Source organism: Rissa tridactyla, chromosome 4, assembly GCF_028500815.1.
Source record: "Rissa tridactyla isolate bRisTri1 chromosome 4, bRisTri1.patW.cur.20221130, whole genome shotgun sequence".
Taxonomy (NCBI): domain Eukaryota; kingdom Metazoa; phylum Chordata; class Aves; order Charadriiformes; family Laridae; genus Rissa; species Rissa tridactyla.
Genome location: NC_071469.1, coordinates 3,887,762 through 3,907,319, shown reverse-complemented (window position 1 = coordinate 3,907,319; position 19,558 = coordinate 3,887,762). Strand labels below are relative to the sequence as shown.

The 19,558-nt window shown below is 43.7% G+C and overlaps 1 protein-coding gene across 9 annotated transcripts in view; it reads left to right on the top strand.

The window, feature by feature from the left end:
* Positions 1-19,558, top strand: part of ANO1 (anoctamin 1) — an 83,380-nt gene that overhangs the window by 9,088 nt on the left and 54,734 nt on the right. The window contains exon 1 of one of the 9 annotated variants that reach the window (XM_054198474.1): positions 961-2,370. The exons of 7 other annotated variants lie outside the window; for them this stretch is intronic. The gene's annotated coding sequence lies outside the window, so the exon portion shown is untranslated. Of the gene's footprint in view, positions 1-960; positions 2,371-5,669; positions 6,528-19,558 lie in introns of those variants that run through there. One more of the 9 variants, XM_054198476.1, reaches the window with a different exon arrangement.

Genomic DNA, 19,558 nt, shown 5'->3' with positions numbered 1-19,558 from the left:
TTTGTATTTCAAATTCAATCACTTTGTAGAAATATTTCACTCCGCGTGCCCCAAGATGTAAGATGACGTTTGGGCTCTTGGAATAGGAACAGATCCTGCTTCTGAATAATGATGCACAAGGACGTGCAGGAGATCCTCCTTTAGCTCAGGTGGTAGGAAGCCAGGCTGAGAGGCAAAGGCGGAACACAGAAATCCCGTTCTAGCCCTTTTGTACGTGCTTTAGAAGTCCAAACTATTTCTTTACCCACTGGTCTTAAAGGACTTCATAAGCTTTAGCGAGCTGTTGGGAGAGCCCATCAACTCCTTTTGCATCGCATTCATTTGCTGTCGCAGAACTTCGGTTATACGGCAAGAACGGATGTGTTGAATCCAGGAGTTTGACAGGTCGCAGGAAACAAGGATTGTCATTTCAGTTCACGTGAAATGGATTCAGCTGAGAGAAGTTAATGTTTGTCCAGGATGTGACCACATGCATTGTGTAGGCGAGAGTGGACGAAGCAGAGCGGTGTGTTCTCTCTCCCAAATTAAAAATTGTTAAAATTGTTCTAGGTGCTCCTTAGTTAAGAAATGGAGTTGAGACGGTCAGGCTGTGCTTATTCACTCTGCTCTTTACTTTGCAGGGGACTGCTGAGTGTCGTCACCCTGGAAAATCTGGCCTAAATGAAATAGCTTATTTTTTTAAAATTACAGCTGATCATTTTCATTTGAGAATGAATCTGGTCTCTCAAACAGGCTCTGAGTAATGACAGGTCATTGACTGCAAGAGAAATCGTGCTCGCCGGTACCCTTCTTACGCGGCTGTAAGGACTGGTGTGTGTTGCGATAAAGTATTTTTAATTATCTTAACCGTTTAAGTTCATCTGACAATATAACTGAGTAGTGGGATAATAAAGACCGCAAACTAATTACCAGTGGAAGAGCAGAAACAGGTTTTGGGTTAGATGGTTAGATTTTAAACATTCTGTTACAAACCAGAGGCGTGTAAATCAAACCTAAGCTTTTAAAAACTAATACTTTCTAAATGGCAGATGAATGAATGCAATTTTTAAACCTTCTCCTTGCAGCGTTTTGCTAACAAGCTTTCGGTTAAAGGAGCCAGATTCTTGTTTCCAAAACAAGATTCTTGTTGTCTTGATAATATAAATTAATGAAAGCTTCCCCTTTTCTCTTTCTCTTCAGTATATTTTCTCAAAATAGCTCATTGGGGCTGTATCCTGCAATTTGCTGTGCCCTCTGGCCCTCGTCCAGTAAAGCACTTAAGTATTAGAAATAGCCCCGGTGTTGGTGGGAAGTGGGCAACTGAGCCCGAGACCCTCCCGCGTGTCCCGGCGGATTCCGTGTCTCTCTGTTTTCAAGGGAAACCCGCAGCACACTCCCCACCCCGCGCAGCATTTTCTCCTCCACACATGAGCAGCACTTCGCCATACAGCCCCGACCCTTTATTCATGCGTCTGTTTGAGGGGGTTTAAGAACTATTTAGCTGAAGCGGAGGATTTTTGTGGTTCAGGTAGCTTCTCGCGAAGCTCCGCTCTGGAATTCAGCGGAGATTTTGCCATCCATCTTAATTTTGGAAGCGAAGCACATGTCTAATGATAATTGAGGAGTTCAGCGTCTCACCAGTCATGGCACTAAATCTTTAAAGTAAAATCCAGTCAAAGCAGTTCCTGGGAGCCTGCGATTGATTTCAGTCCAGCAATTACTCTGTATCGACCGACTCGAGCACGTTGTCCGTCAGCCCCAGCAGTTGCCTACAGAGGCTCGGTTGCGGGAAGCTTTCATGTTTTGCAGGTGGCAAATAAAATCAGGGACCCCGGCAAACATATTTCAACTTCAGGATAAACAACCTGATGCGGAAAAAAAAAAAAAAGGCGTTTAAATCTCATGCACTGGGTAAAGGGCGTATATGTGCTGTCATTTAATAATATAAATAGGAAAATAAAGGCTTCTCGTAACTGGAGCTGACTTCAACTTTTACCCTTTCCCAAGTTTGATGCTGTTGCTTTTTCTGTTTCTTTGCACCACGTCCTCTTTGCAGCTGCTTTCTTTGTTAATTTTAAGATTCAAAAGGAGGAGAAAAGAAGATATTACAGAAACAGAGGCTGAACTGGGTAGGGAAAGCATTTCAGCTGCCCACGGGCAGGAAATTTGAGCTCCTCTGGAACCTGAATGAGTCCTGGAGCAGCCTCGTTATTTTTATATATTTATTTCCCTGTTTGGCTGTTCTGCCTGCGTTTCCCACGTTATCATCAAAGTGGCCCCAGCAGGGACAGTTGTGAAACAGAAACTATCTGCGAGTAAAGCAACAAACCCAGAGTTTTTGTTAAGCTACAGACGCCTCGGGTTTAGCAGAAACAAACAACTTTAATTGCCGTAAGTATTTGCAAATGTTGCCGCTCTCTTCTAAATGTGTTTTAACGTTGCGGGGAGAGAGATGGGGAATGGCAAGAAGAGCTGTCAGGCAGCGGCAGCCCCATCTCGTTGAAATTTGGGTTGTGCCAGGAGACCGATGGTGGTTTCTCCCTCTCCCTACTCCCTGCCCTGGCCTGAAAGAAGATAGGTTTGCAGCAGTGAAGCTAAAGCAAAAAAATAGTTTCTTCCCCTGGTTCACATGAACTGCTTTGAACTGGAGCAGATGTGGATGTACAGAACTATCAGCTTACAGCAACTGTTCCATTTATAACCGTGGGGTTTCTATTCAGGTCTCTTTATCATTTTAACTTATTTTCTGTTTCCACATCCTTTTCCACAATAAAATATTCTTAGCTAAATGGGTTTTCAGCTCACATCCGAAACCTGTGCAAGTACTATTCCTTGCGTGAATTTACAATGCCAGCGTTATTGTTCAGTGACTTTTTGTTAATAATGATGGCCAGTGGAGGCAAGGTCGAGTTTGGGTTTGTGGTATTTGTAAGATGGGGTTCAGAATTTCGGTTTATTACCAAATTAGGGCAGAATCCGGAGTCTGATGTAATGGTGATAAAATCTCACAAAAGGTGTTTGTAATATCTAACTGCCCAATGGCATTTCTGCTAATTTTCTGCTTTGTTGAACTGTGTTCACATTTGGTGTACAAAATAAGTTTGTGTGCAACCCAGACCAAAATTGTTCCAGTGAGTACAGATAAGAGACTCAAACTGAACCACAAAAATTCGGACAGCGGTGTTGTTTTTGCTCTGTGTTTTTCATGAACTCCTACTTTGGAGTAAGTTCATTCACTGTTTGATTTGATTATGTGCTGAATACTGAATTCCCCTAATGCTCTGCTAAGTAAGAAGGTGAGCCCTGCGGTTCCCATTGACCGAGACACCGGGACGTGTCCTGAGTTGAAGAAAAAATGCACGTCGTCACAGCTGAAATCAGTACTGGTCTTGGGTTAAAACTAATCAGTTCTGCCTCTCCAGTTCTGCGCTTACTTGAGCGGACCATGTGGCCTTTATTACAAAATTAGGAATTCATTTTTTTAGAGTTACTTCAGTTTCTCTGTTCCCTAATTTTCTATGGAAACAGTCAGTTGTTTGTATGTTGGAGACTGTATGTGTCAAGTTCTTTGTCTTAGTTCGTTGCTTTCGGCCTTGACGCAGAAAACAAAAATCTCATCAAAGTTGTAGAGGCAGATAGAATTTTAATCTAAACCATATTAAGAGTTGAAACCCTCTGTGACCATGGGGTTTCTTAGGGTTTAGCCATGAACTACCTCCTGCGCCACCTTTGGCCAGAGATTTTCTCTTCTCGTTGACTCAATGGCAACTCTAAAACTGGATGATGCCGTCCTGTGGAGCAATGTTGTGCTGGTGTTGGGATAGTCTGAGGAACAGTGTGGGAAGGCAGGGTGTCCCGGTACCCCAGGCTATGGATTCGTCACAGCGCTGGGTAAGAAAGAAACGCTTCGCTGTTGTTGGGTTTCCTTCACTACGCTCAAGTTGCATTTAAGTTAAATGAAAATAAAAGCAGGTATTCACAGTATGGAAAAGAGAGTTTCAGATGTTCCCCAACAACAAATAGATGAAGAAATAAAAGGAAATTTTGCGCTTAAGCTGCTTCTACCAGGGTTAAACGGATAAGATCTCTCTCTCTCTCCGTCTGTCCAGCTGATATGGTGGAGGCAGGTTTCTGACACACAACCTGCACTCGCTTAGACTCACGTAAACTCTTGTGTAATTGCACCCGCGGGGTGCACCTTTCGGTGTGAAATGTTTCTCTTGCTCTTTTCTCCTTCCCATTATCCGGACGCTTGCTATTTGAATAGCTGTAGCTTGCTTTATTTCCTTGGTTTAATTTTCATTTAAAGTTTCTTCTAAGAAAAAAATAGAGATATTTAACTGCCAATATTTTTTAATCTCTTGGAATGTTTTTGGTTACACTGTATGTGGCCACCACATAGAAGACCCTTTCCATATTCCCCCCACGACAGGACGCTTCTCCTGAACTCTCCTAGTGTCCTTGCACTACCTTTCTGCAGCTTTAGTAAGAATTAAAACTTCATGGGAATGCACCCAGTCCACAACCACATCAAAGCTGAGGCTGAACTCCAGTTTTCAAACAACCGCCAGGGTTGGCCGAGTCTGGGTTTTTCAGTTTTGATTTGATAGGTTATACAGAGACCCTACTTGCCACACTCGGCGAGGGCCGGAGAGCATGCACCGAGTTCCCAAAAGCTAATTGCTGTCTGGACTGAGGCAACATCTTGTTTCTCCGTTCCTGTAACTTGTCCACATGAGTTGTTTTATCCTGTCTTTTACCAAAGCACCGCGTAATTTGTCTGGTTTTAATATTGACCAGTAGTAATTTCTTAATGTGAAGAATGTGCAGGGAAGGAAAATCCGTTTACAGTTCTTTGATAGATCAGTTCCATTTTTGTTCGCACTTGCCAGTTTTATTGACTTTATTTTTAGGGAAAAATAATTATGTGGAGTCTGGTTTTAGTCGAGGACTTTTCTGTTTTATGTGAGGAACAGACAAAGACCTGTCGCATCAGAAGAGTAAAATTAGGTGGGAAAAAAGTGTCCTTTCCCCTCAACAAATAAATCAAGTGCTTCCACCGTGCAAGAATATACAGCAACGTAACACGTGTGGGCACTAAGGATAAGCAGACGCAACAGAGGGAAATCTCTGACAAGTTTTAGGTATGTCACTTGGACATGGGATGTATCTTAGTAGACAGTCTGTCACTTTTATTCCCTAATAACTTTTGACAAGAGACAGATAATACTGCAGAGTTTATTTTAAGGTAGAATTGTTTAATTTTGTGTCTGTTCTCTTTCTTTCTTCTTTCTTTTTTTCTTTTTTTGTCTGGATACCTTCCCTTTTTCATACCAAAAAAAATACTGCCCCAGCTATTTGTTAAGTTTGGGGATTTGGGGTAAGCAGCTGGTTATTTTGGGGAAGGAAGCAATGGCTGCAGAGAGCAGCTGGATGCTGTTGGAGTGTCAGTTCCTTGGCTGTGGGAGCCGTGCCCCCCACTCCCATCCCACGTGCTGCACCCCTGGAGCCGGGCGGGAGCTCGGGGGCTACAGGATCTCCATCTGCAGGAAGAGATGATGCTCCCAAGCTGTCCCCAGGGTTCATGTGGACGAATACTACTTTTTTCCCTTTTTTTTTTTTTTTGTTTTTTTTGTTTTCCTTTTTCTTTCTGGAAGCATGCTGTTGTTTGGTCAGGCGAGCACTTGGGAGTATTGGTGAGTACTCCTGCGCAGAGCGGTGCTGGTGGAGGTCAGTCCCAGCCCTCCGGTCCCTGCAAGCCCCAAACCTTCCTTACCGTGACTGAGCAGGCTCCCAAACTGTACGGTTGTTCAATGGCAGATCGTATTTCCAAAACAAAAGTAGATTATCAGAACAGTACTTGTGACCGAAAGGAGATTTAAACACTGGGGTCTCCAAAAATGAAACGATTTGTTAGTTCGCCAGTGCCTGAGCGTGCGCGATGCAGGCAGCCGGGGCTTTGCCGTCTCTCTGCTTCCAGCGACGCTCCCACAGCACCGAGCACGTCCCGAGGCTGAGCACCCCGAGAGGCGCTGAGTGCCCTCGTCTCCCGTCGCTTCCCACGGTCGGAGGGCACCGGGGAGGAGCGGTGAGTCACAGGCAGAGCCAGGCAGCTGTGCTCCTGGGGCTGGCGCGCTGGGATCGAGCATTCGGGACCAGAAGAAACACAAGAGTCCTCTTGGGACCGACATGGGAGCATTAGGGCTGTCCAGAGAGGCTGCACCTGGGAGGAAGGAGACTATTTTTTTTTTTTTAAAGCTCTTGAAAATGGATAAATCTGGGTGATGTTCTCGTGCAGAGGCTGATTTGTTACACATCTGTGGCACAGTCCATAGATGAGGCATTGGAATATTTACTCGCCAAATTGGAAGGGCACAGAAATTGGCGGTGGCAAACCACTGTGTTCCTGTAGGCTGGAGCTCCCCCAAGCCTCCAGGCGTGTCCCGCAGCCTCCTTCAAGAATGGGGCAAGAAGTCTTAGCCCACACAGAAAGAGGATAATTTGCCCCTGAAGAATTTTCTTTCAGGCTCAAAACATCTGAGTTCCAGGTTGGTTGGCTGGTAGAGTGTTGTTTGAAAGGCTGTTTTTGTAAAATGTGTCAAAGCCCTTCTTGAATCCAGTAGGCTCCTTGCATCAGTTGGTGTCTTGTAGCAAGAGTTTGCCAAAGTTTGCGTGAGCAAGTGTTTCACTTTGTGTTTTCTGTATTTTAGTGATGTTTTACAGCAGCAGGGGTGTGCAGCATAGGGTCAAGGAACTCTTTGTTAAAAGAAAGAGGAAAAGATCCATCTTGTGTCACTGAATTTATACAGTACAATTATGAACTTGCATCAATAAAGTGTTTGGCTTTCCACTGTCTGTGGCTTTAGAAGCAGGGATCTGGCAGCAATACCAGCTTTAGCTCATCAGAGTGACGTGGACAGCCCCTACGGATCAACCTTCTCACTGTTTTGAGGAGATTTTGCTCCGTTCTCACCATTCTCTTGCTTAAACACTCAGTCAATCATTTATGAGTCTGCTCATGCAGCCTTCACCTTTCCTTGGACTTGGTAGCGCTATTTCTTCCCACCCTAATTTACGTAATAGCGTTACAGCTTGAAACGATGATCCTGTCATTCCTTACTTGATGCGTGTAAAACTTAAACCCAATCAAAAAGTCCAGATAAAAGTAAACAGATGGGTTTGTACGTGGATGTGTAAAACCTGCTGCTATACTAAACCTGTCTGAGAGCACTGAAGAGAAGCTCATCCTTTAAATTTTCTTTATAATGCTTCATGAGAGAATAACTTGTAGACCGTTAGATTTTCTTTTTCTGGAGGGGGGAGGGGGTGCAACCATCAAGTTAAAAATCTGTCTGGAGTAAGTGGAACTGATAGCCACCAAAGTATGTGTTACAGTTTGGAAACGTCTGTGAGAGGCTGTCACTGAGGAGAGGCCAAAAAGGGAGCCTGAAGGAAAAATTAGAAAGGGGGTAGAGTGTTATTAAAGCTATAATTATAAACATAGGAGGCTATTATTTCTGTCCTTTAAAACTGCCGTGGGAGCGGGACTTGCTCACTGCCTGGGAGTTTGCAGCATGGGACCCAGGAACCTTTTAGTTAGGGAAGAGGGGAAGATGCATGTTGTCTTGGCAGATTTAGGCGTTCAAACCATGAATTTGGACCATAAGGGTTACGAACTGTAGAATTTCTAAGCCCTTGTATTAGTGTTTTCCCACTCGCTGTACAGGTAATTGAAAGAAAACGGGCTAACCCTTCGCTGGAAAATGTTTTGACTCCTGACTGGTTCTGAAATGTGAAATCCCTCGTCTGCTCCCAGCATCGCGTAGTGTGTGGACATGGTCCATCATCCAGTGTGTAGATGTGAAATGTTTTGGAAAGGGCTTTAGAAAAGTATTTCCACCTCTGTTTTCTTTGGTACTAGCTGCTGTTGCACCCTGAAAATAAAATGAGAACCGATTCCTTTGCCTCTTAAGGAAAGGGCCTGTTAAACCAGTGTTCATGGTGGTACGCATTCAAGTTTCTTACTCTGCTTGTTTGGGTGGCTTCAGGAACGTTGCATTGGAAGATAGGCACCAAGGCTTCATGGGATCAAGGGATGGACTCCAACATAAATAAATTGTGTAGGTGCTGGGAAGGACCCACCTTGCAGGTGACGGCTGTGGTCTGCGTCCTGTCACCTGGGGCGAGAGGGTGCCCGTCTTGGCGGCCGTGCTGATGGCTCAGCGCGCGGGCAGGAGCAGCGGCGGGCTTGCAACGCTTACTCCATGTAATTAAACACTTCGGCAGTGCCAGTGGGCAGCAGCTGCTTTGAAAATAACATGATGGAAGCGTGTCGGGACATTTTGGTGGCAGTAAGCCCGTGCATACTTGCAACTGAGAGCGCCCTGTCTCCTCTTTGATGCCCCACTCCATGCTCTCGTTTCAAATGTCCTTAAGGTTGGCCGGTTAATTTGCTTAACTTTGAAAAGCTGTGGTTCAGGCAGCACGGGTGTAACTTAGGCGCATGAGTAGTCCCGTTCAAAAGACTGGGTCTGCTCATGTGTTATGCTCATCCCCGGAGCTGTTAGTCTCTCTTCAGCAATGTAATTAAAACCACGCTTGGCCATGGGCGAGCAAGACGGGCACTTCTCCGTGCTCTGAAGTGTTTAAATTTAATGGCAAATTTCATAAGCAGTCCAGTAGGCGCTGGCATGTATTGTTCGTGAAGGGTAATCCTGACAGTGCACACCAGTTTGTAGTTTATATGTAGGGTATTTTAAAAATTTATCTTTACGTTAAGTTTTTGTGGAGCTCCAGTTGTGCTCTCCATGTCCGTCCCCGCCCCGAGCTGGGGTTTTCATAGGGATTTTGAACTTCAGAATACAGGAAATGTCGATGGGAAGTGTGAGGGGAAATTATTTTGTGTTGTTAATACCATTTTCAGAATTTTCATGATGTATAGAAGATTATTGTATGATTTTTTTGTGATGCTGGAGGCCATCAAAGTCACATCATGACAGTGAGAAAATCCACTTTCTGTGGCTTGGCCGCAGAGAATGAAAGTGAAGTGTATCACACGGATGTTATTTGTTGTGTAAATGGGGGAACTGATGGCTGTTGCTGTTGGATTTTTATTCCCAACCCCCCTCCCTGTGGTGGCCTTTGTGGTCACTTATTTCATGCTGTTGCAGTCTTAGAAAAACATAAGATGTCTTTCTAATTTTGTCTCAGGTGACTTTCTGGTGAAGGATGTTATAGAAAAATATTTTACTGCTATGTGGAAGTACAGGAAAAAATGGTATGTTTAGAGAAGCTTGAATGGCTCCACTTTTCTGTCCTTTTTCTTTGTGTTGTTATTCCTCATCCTTGTCACTACTGGAACACTGATGCTTTTGGAAGCACCTTTTCAACTTGGTCCTACAAGTTAGTCAGTAACGAACTGGACTTATCTAGCCTGAGAGATCTTCACTTGGCATTAGCAAGAGAAATGGCCCGTTTAAATATGCACAAGTTTGTGTTTTCCTCCATCAGGATTGACGTGCTTTGCCCTTAGTGTTATTTTCAGTTTCTTTATAAAGAAGGCCTTTGCAGTCGAGTGGTCAGAGCAGGACCTCGCAGTGTGTCCCGGGTTGGACCCATGACTCAAATTGCACTGAGTCAACGTGCATCTCGGCCGATCCAGGCTGCAAACTGATTATTAAGAATTACTTCAGTAAAGTTTTGCATTTGGATTTAGCTTACGTGAAGGAGAAGCGTTTTTAAAGCTGTTTGAACAGGGGCGCTTTAACTGGAGAGGGTTGGTTTGGTTTTATTTTTAAAATCCATGTTTGTGTTCTGCTCCACCGCGTATTTATTTTAAAATCTACTTGTGCATCAACACATTCTCAATCTGAAATGTAGATCTCAGTCTGAGATGTTTTAAATGTTTGAACTGAATCCAGTTTTAAAGTACCGCAGTTATCTAAGAAGTACATCAAAGTTTCCTTCAGTGTTCATTTCTCATTATTATCTGTTCTGGAGCGCTGATTGTTTTTCAGTGTAATTAGTGTATGTGTTACCGTAAGTTCTCTTTCTGATCTTGTATCAGACATGCTCTGGTGTTTACAGAGAAGAATCTCATGCGGTGTCTACGAAGCTAAGTTTTACTAAGTCAAAAGGAAACTTTTGCCCTGATTCCACAATTTTACATATTGGATTTGCGTACTGTCGCGTCACTCAGAAGGACTGGTTTGGTTTTCTTTGAGTTACGGGCGCATATAGTTTGCATTTCTATCCAATTCCTCAAAGCACCTAAATAAGCTCTATTCCTCTATTCCTTCCTGGCCGTGGCAGGACAGTGGATCATCGATCTAAAATAAAGCCTGCTGATGCTAAATTGCCCCACCAAAAATTTCTCGAAACTTGAACCCATCAAGTGAGCGTCTTTCTTTACCCTTCAGCATTTTGTGTTATGCGACTGTGGAGTTTTGGATCTGGGACTAGCAGCCTTAAATCTTACATTGTTAAATCAGACTTGTCGTTGCTTATCTTCCTGGAAAAGGTTGCGTTCACGTGGCTGGGGATGAGAACCAGACAAGTGCAAAATACTCCATCTGGGTAAGAATAATTAGCGGGTTAAATAGCAGTTCCTCAGAAAAGGGTCTAGGACTCATAAACTAAACATAAATCCACAATATCTTATGTTGTAGGGAACATGTTGGTGTATGCAATAGATCATCTAGTAATTTTGCTTGAGGCTGGAAAAGCCTGACCTGGAGTACTTTATCCAGTTTCAGGCATTTTTCTGTACGACGAGTCTGTATCATACAGCCTAAAGGCGAGAGGAGAGCAGCAAAAACGAGAAGAAATCCAAGAAAACATGTCTTAGAAGACAGTGGTGGAAGAGAGGCATTTGGCCAGTGGGGTTTGCAAACGGGGTTTGGGCTTCTGGGTAGAATTGTTGTTTGTGGTGGAATATTCGTTATCCTTGTCCTATTCTGAGGTTCCCTGTGTTAATGCTGAAATTTGTTTGTAACTCAGAGGGAAAAGTCCACGTTACAGGAGGGGAAAGGAAACAGTGGGAAACCCTCTGTGCGTGCACGGCCTCCGTGCCAGCTGCTTTCAGGAACTCCTGGGTCATCATGTCCAAATCTTCGCTATTTCGGGCAACCACATCAGAGAATCCCATTCATAAATTTCTCAAGTACCATTATAAAAATAGTTTGATTTTTTTATTTATTTATAATTATTTTATTTTTTGCCTCCGTTGCTCTGATCCAAACCTTGTGCCTCTGATCCAAAGCCTCATCGCTAATGATCATCTTTGAGTGTTTTAAAATTAACATAATCACACGTGCACTTTATTTGTGCTTCATTGCCCTTTGGCTTCTTGACCACCCAAGTAGGGGTAACGAAGGGGTAGTTTTTTAGCTTAAAACACTCAAATTCTTTTATTGTCTTCTCAAAGGACAAGCTTCTCCCTCCATCACTGCCACCATCATCTCAGTCATTTTGCATTTGTTTAAATTGGAGTCCATGTTTCTGAAATAGGGAGTGATGAGTGCTGCAGGCAATATCCCAGAGAAACGCTGCTGTTGCTCTTTCATCCTTACTGGAAGTACCTTGCTCTTTCATCTTTACTGGAAGTAAATTGTCATGTGCCTTTTTCTGAGCTATGTCTCACAAAGGGATCAGTTGTACCGATCACAGTTGTGATCGACTGATATATAAGGAAGGAGTCCTGAAGTATCCTGCGATGCTAGACAGAGCAGTGATATCCATGTGATACCCTTGGAGAAGATTAGGAACAGCCTGTGTTTGAGCAGAAACCACGTCCCACTGTAGTGAGAGCCCTGATGGGCTTGTAAAGGAATTACAGTCATAGGAAAGATATTTTTGTGGGTGTTGCTTTTGGGCACAGGGTGGACAAGCAGTGGGCGTGCAGTTTGATCATGAGGTGTTAGCTGCGAGTTGGTTTGACGCTGTTTTCTGCTCTGAGAGCACCTCTCCTACCAGTAGTGACGAGAAGTTCTTCAACAGAAGGCATCTCCCAAGAGCAAGACAAAGGTGGCCACGAGAGCAGCAGAGTGTTGCATTAGTGGTTTCTTACACCATCATGAGGGGGCTCGAGCAATCCAGCAACTTTAATTTATTACCAATTTCTGCTTAATTTACAAGGAAGATGAGGTTTACAAGGTTGTCCCTTAACTGACACATGAGGGAGGAGCTGATGTACCAGGTGAGGTTTTCTAGTGATTGAGCAAGAAAAATCTCAGCTATTTTTTGGAGCTGAGGGTCATGAGGTGGTAGTATAAAGACTCAGAAGATTCCCAACTGGTCACCCCGTTAATTCAGTAGAAGGAGTCACATATCTTCATTGTGGACAGCAAATCTAGTTTCTGAGAGGAGGTGTTCCGTGCAGGAGTTTGGGCAAGAGACTGGATTTAGAAAACTGAAGAAATGTGTGGTCAGGTGTGGCTTACCACATTCCGTGTGGCTATATATCACATACTCTGAAAAGTTTGAGGAAATTTGTTGTGATTGGGACCTTGGCAGAAACAACCTTGTCTTTGGTACCTACACAGTGAGGAGAAGGCAGAACTGTCAGTAAATGGTAAAAACAAGAAGTATCCTTCCACAAACCCAAAGAAAGAGATTCCAGCTCAAGGGCAGAATGGACCTTGTGCTGGCGGTGGGGATACTGATGCATTTTAGGATTGCAGAAGCTTGGCATCCTGGCTTAAACTGCCAGCCATCGCACCCATGAGGACTACGACCCCTGAGGGTGCCACTGGTACACCTCGTTTGGTTCCCCATGGTGAAGCAACAAGGCTCCATTCAGAAGGGCAGAGTTTCATAAGGTCATTGCTGGCTGGAAATTTTTATCTGCTGAACCGAATCAATATTTTGCAATTTGTAAACGTTACAGCTGCGTGGTGCGCCCCAGTGGTGGTGGTGAAATAATGAAAGATAAATGCCTGTCTGCACAAGAAGATTCCCCCCCCTCTTTTTTTCCTAAGGCATAGCAGCAGCTCGACCAGTCGCTTTGGTTGTGCTGCTACTAAGCGTTTCCATATTTAAACAGTACTCCAGATTGTTTACTGAAGTGGTTAAGCGATACGCCATCCAAACCTCTGGGAATCGCACCATAAATTTCCCAAATAAATAGGCATAAGGAGAGAAGCCAAACAGGATACAAGTGCTAAAAAGCCTCAAGATGAGCAAGATGTGTCCCTTTCTGTCAAACCAGCAAGCGATAATTTTACTATGAAAAATAGCATTTCAGATACAGATTTTTCTACAATTGGCTAATTTTGGTGCTTGACTCCTTAAATCTTGTTTAAAAGGTCACCGGCTGAGTCCCTTCTAAGAGCCTGGTGGCTGATTAGCAAGCGGAAAGATTATCAGAGAAAGCACTTGGTATTTTCTTGTCCAGGGGGATCCCGATAGGGCGCTGCGGGAATTGTTACATAGGCTGGAGTAGGTGCGATGAGGCGGTTTTTTTCCACTGGAACATCATGTTCAGGGGTGACAACATTGGTCTGTAGATATTTCCTCCTGTGAGAACTGGCACTCCAAAAGCCTTGGGCTGGGTCAAGTCATACCTGTGTTTATACTTACTCCAATTTTCAGTACCATTAGAGCATCCAGCCTTCCACAAAATACGATTTTGTGATGTACTATTGAGGGACATGAATCAAGACGACTTTCTGTGTTCTCTGAAGTTTCCTTGAAGCATCTTGTTGGACTGCTTTGGAGCTGTGCTGTGGTGGCAGTCACTGTCCTTCCTGCCTTCGGTCATGAGGGCTTCACAGGCAAGAAGCAGCCCACAGGTAGGAAAGGAATAAGGAATATAAACTGTTGATCTGCGTTATAAATACTTCCTGAAGGAATATAGTTGGGAGACGAAAATTGTCAGGAAAGAAGTCTTAGTTTCATATAAACAGAAATCCAGCTCGTGTTAAAATTGGGCAAGGAAAATGTTGAAATGTTTCTTCATGTAGGTACATGTAGTTATTGATAGAGGTGCTGTCACTATCCGCTGTTGGGGGCACTAGTACCTTTATGTATGTATTAGTGGTGCACAAAATGCCGGTACTCCACCCTGCTCTCTTCACCGCTGCTAGAGGAGCTGCTTGGATGGAAACTGTTCCTCAGGGAGGAGGTCTGATATGGCTTTCCCTAACCAAGTCCCCCACCAACCTGCACACACCCCCTCTCCCTCCAGTATAAGGTCACTTGGCAGGCTATAAAGCCAGGGAAATCGATTGCACGCACATTTTATCCCAGGCATATCTGCTGCTGCTCCTCTATGGCTCCCATATTGGCAAGAAGCAAATGTACATCGCTTGGAAGGCCGTCTTGTTTTTCTTAAGGTTTTTATCATGCAAAGGAGGTGAACAGGGACAAACAGAATCACAGAATGGCAGGGGTTGGCAGGGCCCTCTGGAGATCATCCCCTCCAACCCCCTGCCAGAGCAGGGTCACCCAGAGCAGGTGGCACAGGAACGCGTCCAGGCGGGTTTGAATGTCTCCAGAGACGGAGACTCCCCCACCTCTCTGGGCAGCCTGTGCCAGGGCTCTGCCACCCTCAGGGTAAAGAAGTTCCTTCTCGTGTTGAGATGGAACTTCCTATGCTCAAGTTTGTGCCTGTTACCTCTCGTCCTGTCACTGGGCACCACTGAAAAGAGCCTGGCCCCATCCTCCTGACACCCACCCTTAAGCATTGGTAAGATCCCTCCTCAGTCGTCTTTTTTCCAGACTGAAAACACCCAAATCCCTCATCCTTTCTTCATAAGAGAGGTGTCCAGTCCCCTGCTCATGTGTGTGTTCCCCAAACGTGTGCGTTCTCTCGGGGGCTGGCTGTGGGTGATGCCCTGGTGCTGTTGGGCCAGGTGAGGCACCTGCCCCTCGGTATGTCCTTACCAAGCAGGTGGTGGAAGGGTGCCTTGATCTTGAGTTGGCTGAAGAGTGACGGCGTGAAAATAAAAATGTGCACCCCTAGGATTTTTTTTTTTTTTTTTCAAGCACTGCAACCGGTTCAAATATTTCAAATACCACACGTCTCTCAAATTAATGCATGGTACAATAGCTGATCCAACGTTACGACACCTGTTCCACCGTAACCCACTGTTGCTCTATCACATCACTTCACAGAGTATCTCCGATACACAGCTAGTCATAATAAAAAATAGCAACAGCTATGGGTTCCAGACATCCAAAAGGATAGCAAAGCAAAGGGTTCAAGGACGTTACTAGCGAGTTATCTCCATTAGATTTGAAATCAGTCAGAATTGCATCACCTTTATTTATATTTACGTAGTTGCCCTCTATTCCTTTAAATACCAGTGTCGACATCATTATGCGGTCAGGGAGAAGAACTTTCCTTTCTCTTAATTAGCAATAAATTTATTACAGTTTTAAAAGCAATCACTTCAAGGTAATTTCTGAATATCTAGAATCCTTTAAAAAAATTAAAAAAAAAAAAATAGAGACTATTCATGAGAGTAAAAATCTAGTTGGCAAAAATGCATCATGTCTTTTGTAAACTGGTTGAACTAACCAATCAACATAGAGTATGTGTTATTAAAAAGCAGTAAAGTTTGCAAATAGCAGTTTACAGTATATTTTTTCAAAGTTTATGGAATAACAGATATACTAAATGACAGTATCCAAAGAAATTACTTTTCTAAATATTTTGGTAAAACAAGAATTTTTTTTCATGTGGAGTATTGTTTTTCTAAATGTTTCAAGGCTTGAGGATAAGCGATATATTAAAGTTTAATTCCATTTTATTCCATTGTTTAGGTTTTTTTTCACTGTACTGATAAACATTTACCAGATAAATGAACAGAACATTTTCATTTTTCAAAAAAAAAAAAAAAAGACAGCAAGTGAAATATTATTCTGCTAACCAAAACAGAAAAACACAATAAAACCTTGTCTTAAGCTTATAAACTTAATCACACTTTAGAGGAAAATAAATTCCTCTCCTAAATTCTAGGATGAAACCTTGGCCCTCTATAAATAACAAGGTTACAACATCTTCAATGTCTTTCTCAGGAAATATGAAAACAAATAATGTTTTCGCTCTTTCTCTCTATCTGCATTGACATCAAATGCTTGCTCTTGGCTGGAGTTGCCGTTTCCTTTCTTACCCAGAGTATCTTCGGGCAGACCATCGCTGAACACGAGGGTGTGATGCGTTTTCATGGTTGTATTTTGCTAAAATCTCTTCACAGATGGCCTGTGGTGGTTAAAATACCTTTTGACCATTAATTTTGTCGGTGACTCCTCGGTCTCTGATGAGGAGCAGTGAGTGAAGTGCTGGCTGTGGGCACGACTGCCTTCCTGCAGAAATCTGCTTCTTTAAGGGCCGTCCCTTTGGTATGGATTCTGAGCTCCTTTGGGAAAAGTACTGCTGCGGAGCAAACGGGAGCCAATTAGTAATGACACCTGGAAATCTGGATGGAGATTTTGGCCCAGTTGCCTCTGACCACCTGCAGTACCCACAGAGCCCTCAGCCCTCCATGCTCTGCTCCTTTCCATTTTACCGTTGAGAGCAATTTCGCGGCAATTTCCTCTTCTTTAGTCTTCGGTAGTAAGTGTGGATTGACCGGTGTGCCTTGGGATAATCGGGGCTTTTTAGTCAGTCTGTCCCCTCTTACAAAACCTACAGGGCAGCAGTTCACACTTAGACTGGGTCTTGACTGCTCCTTTGATATAAGGATGTACCAGATAGTAAAGACTGTCAAAAGCTCGTTAAGGAAGAGGCTTGGTGAGCCTGGGCTCATTATCAGCTTCCCTGCCGAGGGACAAACTGCAAAGAATGTGTATCTGTGCTCAAACATTTCAAGTGTGCCTTTCATCTGGGGGGCTTGAAATGCCTTAACCAAGGCACTGGACCAATACTTCCTCTCGCCAGCACCGAAGGGAAGGCTGACTTTGCTCACGGATTAGTTTTCTGCTCCAAGAATTTTGCCACCCAAAATGGGACCACCAGGAATCCTAAGCAGGAGTATCTTATTTTCCTATAGTGTGTGTTTCGGCATCCTCTGGCACGGGGCAAGCTAGCTGGCCGGCACGTGGCACCATCCCAGAGCATCAGCTTCTTTGTGGCAGTCAGATCTCAGCTCTTTCTTAACAGCAAGGGGGAGACCGCCTGGTTGCATAGTCACTTCTGAGGTCTTCTACCTCTGGTATGCCTCAGCTTAGTTCATCAAGACTGGGGAATGCAGGGAATGGCGTTCTCATGGGTAGACAAGAGTTAATAGAGCTTTTCTCCTTCATCATTTGGATTCACTTGCTCAAGGAGAGAGAGATTCTTTCAATGCCAGCGAAACTGTTTATTGTCATATAACAACGTTGCTCCTCATCCAAGTGGAAACTGCAGGGCTATGACCACAGCTTGCTAGAACCAAGCTTTTGCTCAGTGCAGGATTTTGTTTTATTTCCTCAAACAGCTAGAGGTTGCACTGGGCACCTTGGATGAATATCGCCTACCGCCGTCTCGCTATCAGCTCCGCTCCCCCTGCGCTGGCACACCCAAAGAACATACATGAGGTGGAACTCTGCCAGGCAGAACCCCACCCGCGGTGACTGGCTCTTTCAGCGCAAGCAGAGAAGAGCCGCAGTTACTCAACGAGGTGACTGTAGTCAAAAACAGCTTTGTCAAAAACAGCTTTGTCAGGTCAGCAGAACCTTCCAGGGCATCCATGCCTAAGTCTATGCCCTCTGAATGCCCTCGTGATATTGATGCACGTAAATTTAAAGACGAGGGCAAACGTTTCAAGATTAGGACTTTAAATGGGAAACCTCTTGGATCAAGAGCAGCTTTGCCAGGCAGTACATGCTGTGGCCTCAGCCCCCGGTTGCAGTCTATGACTGATATTTTAACAGTAAAACTGATAATCTTCGGATCCTCATTTTCGCATGTTTGCTACAAGGAGCTATTTGGAATAGCCTGCTAAGGGAAATTATACTTATTATTTAAAATTTATTTAGATATGTCAAAAAGCTGCTGTGAGAGTTTAGGTATGCGTTGTCCCAATTCATACCAGTTCTCTCCCCATAATCTCTCTTTTAGTTTTTTTTCCCCTTTCATCTTAACTGCTCCTGTTAGTTAAAACCTCCCTTCCCTCAGAACATACAGACAAAAACAATGAGCATCACAACCCTTCAAAACATAACTAACAGGATTCCTAGAGCACGGATTCAGTGGATCTTCCACATCCAGTCCATCCTCCTGCTCTCACGATGCGTATAACTCGGGATATGACATTGCAGAGCGCATGCAAGAAATTCATCAGTACGTGTTTTGGAAGTCAGCAGTGATGTGCACAAGAAAGACAGTTACAGCCTTTAGTCCCGATGCAGTTTAGTGAATCACTCCAGTGCTTCTGCTCTCATTGAAACTAATGTAAAATGAAAAAAAAAAAAACAGTTGCAGGAGTTATTCTCTACGTGTAGCAAAGTAATTAGGAGCAGAATTTTGCTCATTTTGCCTATTTTGCTATGAAGTACTATCAAGTTACAGAAATAATGGGTAACATTGGAGTTAGAGTTCGCAAAGAACAATCTGCAGTGGACTCGAGCCTGGCTTTAATGCTGTATTTTGTGGAATAGCAACAGAAGCAAATCTGAAATATTTTTCCAGTGTCTGGTAGAAGAATAGACTTACTTAATAGACCATTAAATAGTTGTTGGTAGTTGGGGGGAAAAAGTGCAATTTGTCTTGGGGAGCTTTGTGTGTTTTGATAAAATATGGGATTCTCCCAGGGTCTAAATAAACAGGTAGCATGAGTCTTGTTACGGTAGAATTTATATTTGCTGGACCTTTATGTGCTGTTGAAAATGTCATTTCAAACAAAATGTTTGTTTTACTATCATTACAGTTTTTAGGCGATATGCTTTTCATTTTTAGATTTCACATTTCACAAGGTTTCTGTCAGATTAGGTGCGTCCAAGCCTAGGGCTACATACTGCAAAGAGAGTAAATTAATCTTTAAAAACAAAAATAGAAGGGCAGAAATAGAAATGTTGTCACAGTTGTGTGTCCTTCTAACCTTCTTTTAACATGTTGCTGATAATAATAGATCAATAACTTTAAAGCTGTAGACAGCCTTCCAGGAAAGCTGCAGCCCCACTCTAGAGACCCGCCGCGGGTATGTCAGTACTGAGAAATACGGCTAAGCGAGCTGATGTTTCAAATAATCCTGCCAGGAGCTGAATTTTTCTCCCCCCGTGTGACAGGAGTTGGTTTCCAGATTCCCAAATACTGGCCACGAAGGCTCTGAATGGGCTCTGCCGTTCAGGCTGATGCGAAGTGCTAACAAAGTGGTCAGCATCAGCTATATGAAGATTGTCCTGCTTTAAAAGTATTTTCAATTCTGTAAAGGAAACTGTCCTTGGAATCCAAGTTTTATTTCGCTGTTCAATCTTATTCTTTTTTTTTTTAAATGGATTGGATGGTGACCTCCTGTTTGCTTCATTAAGGTAATACCCCGTACAGACCTAGGCTACGGCCAAGTTTTAAAAGAAACACAAAAGCAAAGGAGATGGGTGAGTTCCAGGGCGTCCTACTTAGCGTGGTGCTAGAGGAGATCAAAGGGGCAGGGAGTCA